This window comes from Cyanistes caeruleus, unplaced genomic scaffold (genome assembly GCF_971803275.1).
Source record: "Cyanistes caeruleus unplaced genomic scaffold, bCyaCae1.hap1.1 HAP1_SCAFFOLD_222, whole genome shotgun sequence".
NCBI lineage: Eukaryota > Metazoa > Chordata > Aves > Passeriformes > Paridae > Cyanistes > Cyanistes caeruleus.
The window spans coordinates 44,444-49,418 of NW_028256005.1; the positions used below are offsets into that span (position 1 = coordinate 44,444).

General features: G+C 62.6%; 2 long non-coding RNA genes across 2 annotated transcripts; both read left to right on the forward strand.

The window, feature by feature from the left end:
* On the forward strand, window positions 1-2,618 carry LOC147645591 (uncharacterized). Its single transcript, XR_015282282.1, has 5 exons — window positions 1-684; window positions 889-1,693; window positions 1,963-2,027; window positions 2,137-2,286; window positions 2,476-2,618. It is a non-coding gene; the product is annotated as an uncharacterized LOC147645591 (long non-coding RNA).
* A 1,324-nt stretch (window positions 2,619-3,942) lies between these two features.
* Window positions 3,943-4,724, forward strand: LOC147645592 (uncharacterized). The gene is made up of 3 exons (XR_015282281.1): window positions 3,943-4,134; window positions 4,307-4,444; window positions 4,658-4,724. It is a non-coding gene; the product is annotated as an uncharacterized LOC147645592 (long non-coding RNA).
* The last annotated feature ends 251 nt before the right edge of the window (window positions 4,725-4,975 follow it).

The window sequence follows — 4,975 nt, forward strand, 5'->3', positions numbered from 1 at the left end:
CCCTGCCCGTCCCGCGGAGGTCTCCTCTTTGCCTGGCTCTGGCTGTGCTGGGCGGGCATCAGTGCCTGGGGCTGGGGCGGCATTGCCACCCTTTGGCTCCGCCTGCCCTGCCCTCGGCCCCAGCCCCGATGCAGGCTCCGGTTCCGGTTCTGGTTCGGGCCCCAGCCCCGGCTCCTCCCAGGGCCTGCGGAGGACACAGGCGGCGCGGCCGCTGTCGCCGCCTCCGCTGCGGCTTCCCCGGTTCGAGCTCCGCCGCTCAGCGGTGCAGCCGCCGGTCCCGAGCCGCCGCTGTCGCGTTCCAATGAGGGAACGCCTGCGGATGCCCGGCCCGGGGAGGTCGGGGAGCGCTCGGGGGCCGTTCCTGGGGCCGAGCGCTGACGGCAGCGTCTCTTCCCCAGGGAAGGCGCAGCAGGCCCTGCAGCAGCGCTACAAGATCGACTCGCTGCTGGGCCGCGGTGGCTTCGGCATAGTTTTCACGGCCACGAGGCTCTCGGACGAACTCCCGGTGAGCAGTGGGGCCGGTGGTGGGCCGAGGAGGAGGAGAGGGCAGACGAGGAGGAGGGAGCAGAGGAGTAGGATGGAGCTGGATGTGGTGGGCGGCGAGCTGAATCCGCTGTTCCTTTTGGCTTGCAGGTGGCCATCAAAAAGGTGCCACGGAACCGCGTCCGGCAATGGGGCGAGCTGGTGAGTGAGCGGGGCCAGCGGCAGAAGCTGGGGAGTGCCAGGCGGGGATGAGCTGGGGCCTGGAAGGGTGGGAGCCGCTAGGACACATGGAGGGAGAGCGGGAATGGGGCCAGTGGAGGGTGCAGAGCATCCCGGGCTGGCTGAGAGCTTCCCGAGCCCTGGCACGGCCTCAGCCCCACTGACGGCACCGTGCTCCTCCCGCAGCCCGACGGCACCAGCACACCTCTGGAGATCGTGCTGCTGGACAAGGTGTCCACAGGCTTCCCCAATGTGGTGCAGCTGCTGGAGTGGTTTGAGCTCCCCAACGCCATCGTGATGGTGCTGGAGCACCCGGAGCGGTGTCAGGACCTGCAACATTTCATTCATGCACAGAGGTTCCTCTCTGAGGCATCTAAAATCCCTGCAGTCTCTGCCCTTGAGACCAGACCACAATCCCTGTCGAGGAGCCTCCTGTCCTTGTGGCAGGAGCCCTCAAGACCCAAGTGCAGGACTCGCTGTCTTGCAGTCTTGCCAGGACTTGAGTCTTGCAGGTGCCTTCGAGGCACGACTGCAGGACTTGCTGACTCCGAGCTTTTCCGAGCCATCTCTCCTGAAAGTAGCCATAAATCCAGTCACTGCCATGGAGCAGCGACCCCCAAGAGTGCCCAAGTTGGCCTGGCTTGCGGAGGAGGAAGAAGGCGGCCCTGGAGCTGTCCTGGCACAGGAGTCTGAAGAGGTGCAGGAGTTCCAGGCACCACAGGAGGGTGAGTTGCAGAGCTCGGCCTTAGGGCTAGTGCCTGTTGCCAGCTTGGCCCCATCCCATTACATGCCATGCCATCCCATCCCCTGGTGCTGTTCCTATGGAAAGGATGGGAGAGTCTGGAAGAAGATATGGAGCAGTGACCCCCAAGAGTGCCCAAGCTGACCTGGGTGGATGAGGAGGAGGAGGTCGAGGAAGAGGAAGAAGGCCCTGGAGCTGCCCCAGCACCAGAGACCGAAGAGGTGCAGCAGTTGCAGCCGCTGGAGGAGGGTGAGTGGCAGAGCTGGGCCACAGGGCTGGTGCCTGTGGCCATCTTGGCCCCATCCCATCCCATTGCATCCCATCTCATCCCATCCCACACTGTCCTGTGGAGACACACACATGGACAGCACAAAAAAGGGGCTGGGGCTGCCCCCGCAGCAGTGGCCGTGCTGCATCCCCTGGGGCATCCCGGGACTGTCCCTGCCTGGGGAACGCAGGGCTGGGCTGTGCTCTCCGGCCTCTCCCGCAGCCCCTCAGCTCTGGCTGCTCTTTGCCAGATGCAGCCATGGACGGCACACAAGAGCAGGACACCGCCCGTGGCCGCTTCCGCAGAGCAGCGTAGGTACCTGCAGCCATCCCCACCTGCGCTGGGCCTGCTGGCACTGCTCAGCCCAGCACCGCACTTGGAGCACTCCATGCAACTTCCCTGCCTTCCTGCCCTTCTCCTACAGTTTCTTTACCAATACATCAAGAGAATTGGCAAGGAAGACACCAGACCTATGGACACTGAGGTCAAGACATCCTCAGAGGTCTTGGTAGAACAGAGCAGCGCTGCCCAGCTGGATCTGCTTGTAGAGACAGCTCTTTTCAATCCAGAGCAAGTAAGCAGCCTGTGGCCAGCCTTTGATCCTCCAGCAATTGCTTGGCTTTCCCAAGCCACGCCTGCTGCTCACTTGAAGCTTTTGAGGCCATGGCAGCGTGCTGGAAGAGAAGCACTTGTCTGAGGAAGAAGCTGGGCACATTGCTGACTCCCTCTTCTAGCATTCCAAGTCTCTCTGTGGCTTCTCCAGGTGCCCGGCGTGGTGAGGTACATCCACCAGTGGCTCATGGCCAATGAGGCTGCTGAGCACAGGATGGACTGGGCCCTGATGCAAGTGGCCGAGGCAGAGCCCGATGATGTGGCCATCACTCTCCTGCGGGTGGCCCCAACGTGTGACAGGTATGGGGCCCAGCTGCCCCAAGGCCTCAGGGCTCCCCAGCCCATCACCCTGTACAGCCCGGCCCAGGGCTGTGAGCAACACAGACTTCCAGGGCCCTCTGGCTGCTCCCTTTGCCAGCCCTGCTACAAAGTCGGCCCCCGAGCCTGCTGCCGTGCTGCCAGCCTGCCCCTCAGGGGCCTGTCCCCACAGGGCTGGGCTGCCTGGCTGCTGCTGCCGCTCAGGGCCAGTGGGCACAGGCAGAGCTGGCGGCCAGCTCAGCTTCCCGCTGCTGCCCAGCCCACGGTGCTGTGTCTGACCCCGCAGAGCTGCTATGGCCATGTGGACGACCATCTTGCTCTCGCCCTGGATTTCAGAGGAAGTGACACCGCTCCTCATCAATGTGGTGGGGAGCTGGCCGCAGAAAAACCTGGGCACCTCTGATGGGGACAAGACGGCTGTCTTTTCCCTGACTGTGAGTTTCTGGAGCTGGCCTTTGCTCACCGCAAGGCCGGACGCCTCTCCAGCAGCTCTGTTACCTCCTTCCCCCACTGCATCTCCCTGCTTCAGGCACTGGCCACAAACCTGGCCTAGGGGCAGCTTCAGGGCCACCAGGCCCGCTGCTCCCCCTGCGCCTGCCCCGGCCTCTCCCTGCCACGCTCAGGCCCTGCCACACGGACGCCCCGGCACTGAGCGCTGTCTCGGGCTGCTTTGTCCTCTGCAGGCAACTCTGGTGATGTGGAAGATCCTCCAGGGGCCTTGTTGGCCACAGATCCTCACAGTCTATTTCCCCCGCCTCTTTGTGCATCTGCTCTTCCAAACGTACTTCAGTACTTTGTATATGACAGAGGACGTCCATACCTTCTGGAAGGAATGCCAGGAGCAACACGGCCTCTCCACCAGCCCCAGCAGCTGCTCCATGCCACTCCTCCTGTCCCTGCCACTTCCCCAGCCTCAGAGCCAGCGCTCCCAGCGTCACCTGGGCTTTGCTGTGCGCACAGGTTTGCAGTGCAGACCCTGAAGGCCCTGCTCTGCAGTCTCCACTTGGAGCATGTGGTGGTGGCAATGGAACGCAAGCGTGGCTGGGACACGCTGCTCTGTGCTGACACCCACCACTATGCCGTGGGTCTGCTGGCCAGGTGAGCCCCCCTTCTCCCCACTGCCTCTGACATTTGTGCCCCCTGCCCGGGATGCCCCCCCACAGTCCCCGTGGCCATGGGCCTGAGGGCCTCGTCACCGAGGGATGGCCAAGGAGACTGCAAAAGGCTGCGAGAGGAGGGTGCCCAGGAGCAGGCACATCTCACGGGCCCACATCCCCTCACAGGGTGCTGGGGCAATGTGACAACTGTGTCCATCAGTTCTGGGAAACGTTTTTCACACCCTTGCTGAGACTCTTTCTGCCATTTTCTGCCTTCCATGGTAATGCGCCGTGCATCCGTCCACTTGTGCAAAAGCATCTTAAGCTACCTGCTTGAGGTGCTCAGCAAACCGTTGCCACACTGGGATGTCTCTGCCATGGCATTCCTTGTGGAGGTGAGCCTGATGGCCAGCACTACCTCGCTCAGCTCCCTGCCAGCCCTGTCCCCTGGCATAGCCACAGCTGCCTGGGACGGCACTCGCACCCTGTGCTGCTGCCTGGGCCCAGCCCTGCGCACTTCCAGGCTCCTGCCGGCCAGCTCCCCTCTCACTGCCCTGTGCCTTTCAGCTCCTAGATTGCCTGGACTTGAGTGACTGTGGTGACAGCCTAATGGATATCTTGTATAAGTACCTGTGGTACAACTCCACAGAGATGCATCACCAGGTTCTCAGGGCTCTCCTCCTGCTAAAGGACCATCCCTCCATGGTGAGAAGGGGGCAGCAGCTGAAGCCGTGTGGGCAGCATGAGGTTGGGCAATGCTGTCCCTTGGCCTTGGCTGGCCTTTGCCTTGGGCACTGAGGCAGCTCCTCGCAGCTCTCCTGCCTCCTGCTTCAGCTGCCCGAGTGCTTTGGGACAGCCCTTTGGCCTCTGGGCCCTGCGGCAGCTGCCCGGGCTTTCACACCCTTGTGTTCTGCACAGGCCAAAAGAATTCAGAGCCTGACAGGAAGACTAGTGCACCTCCTGTGGGACTTGGACAGTGACGTGGCCAGGATGAGCATTGCTCTCCTGAGCTATATTTTCCTGGATGAAGACACCCCAATATCCTGGCGCAGGGCCCTGCAGCTGGCTGAGCCGCTCCTGAAACTCCTGGACAATGTAAGGCTCTGTGCCCCAGCCACGGCCACTGCCTGCTGCCCGGACACTTTGTGCCCTGTGCATTTGCAGGCCTGCGCCAATGTGGGTCACAAGAAGCCAATGATGAGGTCATTTTTCCTTCCTTCCTTTCATACAGCCTGA